General features: G+C 44.2%; 1 pseudogene; it reads right to left on the bottom strand.

Moving 5' to 3' along the window:
- Window positions 1-729: 729 nt before the first annotated feature.
- Window positions 730-847, bottom strand: LOC126199861 (5S ribosomal RNA; annotated as a pseudogene).
- Window positions 848-1,652: the final 805 nt, after the last annotated feature.

Raw genomic sequence — 1,652 nt, forward strand, 5'->3', positions numbered from 1 at the left:
ATTAATATCCATGAAAATATCATTAGCAGATCTTTCTAGATATATAGATCTTTCTAGATATATATATATATAGCAGATCTTTCTCGATATATTATTTATTGCAATACTTGTGTATAATGCTTCTGGCAGTGTAACTGATGAGAGATCATTAATGTACACAAGACAAAGCAATGACCCGAAGATGAATCCTTGTGGGACACCATATGTAATTTTTTCCCATTCTGATGATGACTTAATTCACTAGTTCCTTGCACTGAGACCCTTTGTTTCCTGATAGCGAGGTATGGTTCAAATGGCTCTGAGTACTATGGGACTTAACTGCTGAGGTCATCAATCCCCTAGAACTTAGAACTACTTAAACCTAACTAATCTAAGGACACCACACACATGCATGCCCGAGGCAGAATTCGAACCTGCGACCTTAGTGGTCGCGCGGTTCCAGACTCTAGCGCCTAGAACCGCTCGGGCACACCCGCCGGCAGCGAGGTATGACTTGAACCATTTTGCAGCACTGCCCGTGACACCATAGCACTCCGTCTTCAGGCCACGAGAGACCTACCGGGACCATCCGACCGCCGTGTCATCCTCAGTGGAGGACGCGGATAGGAGGAGCGTGGGGTCAGCACACCGCCCTCCCGGTCGTTACGATGGTATTCTTGACCGAAGCCGCTACTATTCGGACGAGTAGCTCCTCAATTGGCATCACGAGGCTGAGTGCACCCCGAAAAATGGCAACAGCGCATGGCAGCCTGGATGGTCACCCATCCAAGTGCCGACCACGCCCGACAGCGCTTAACTTCGGTGATCTCACGGGAACAGGTGTATCCACTGCGGCAAGGCCGTTGCCTGAGACACCATAGAATTCTTATTTTTTTGAAAGGATGTTGTGGTTCACACAATTAAATGCCTTTAACAAATCACAGAAAATACCTGCTGCTTTTAATTTGTTATTTAATGAATTAAGTACATTTTCACTGTAGGTGTAAATAGAGTTCCCGATATCACAACCCTTCAGAAATCCAAACTGTGTTGTTGATAATATGTTATTTGTTGTCAGATGGTTGAGAAACTGCCTGTACATTACTTCTTCTAAAATTTTTGAGAATGCTGGCAAAAGTGAAATCGGTCTGTAGTTGATGAAAGGCTGGGAGTACTGTGTTGACAGAAAAGACGCAGTAACAGAAAAACTGGTGTACCAGGAGAGCTCAGTGACTTCGATAGTGGACTAATCATTGCATGTCACAATCAGGGACATTGCAGTATTTCCAAACCTATCGAGATCGACTGTTGATCATGTGGTTGCGAATTGAAAAAGCAAAGGAATAACCACAGCTAAACAAAGAGTAGGCAGACATCATATACACACATCAAAAAAAGTTTTGCATCACCTCGGTTCCGAGAGTTCCAGAACATGTACAGAAAATTGGAATGGAGATCAACATAAAAATCATTTCCGCCCTTTTTATTATTACCTCTAATACCCAGGAGCACGTCCTCTTGCATTGAAGCATGCCTGTATTCGTCGTGGTATACTATCCATAAGTTCATCATGGTGCTGTTGGTCCAGATTGTCCCACTCCTCAATGGGGATTTGGCGTAGATCTCTCAGAGTGGTCGGTGGGTCACGTCGTCCATAAACAGCTCTTTTCAAT

This window comes from Schistocerca nitens, chromosome 8 (genome assembly GCF_023898315.1).
Source record: "Schistocerca nitens isolate TAMUIC-IGC-003100 chromosome 8, iqSchNite1.1, whole genome shotgun sequence".
Taxonomy (NCBI): Eukaryota; Metazoa; Arthropoda; class Insecta; order Orthoptera; family Acrididae; genus Schistocerca; species Schistocerca nitens.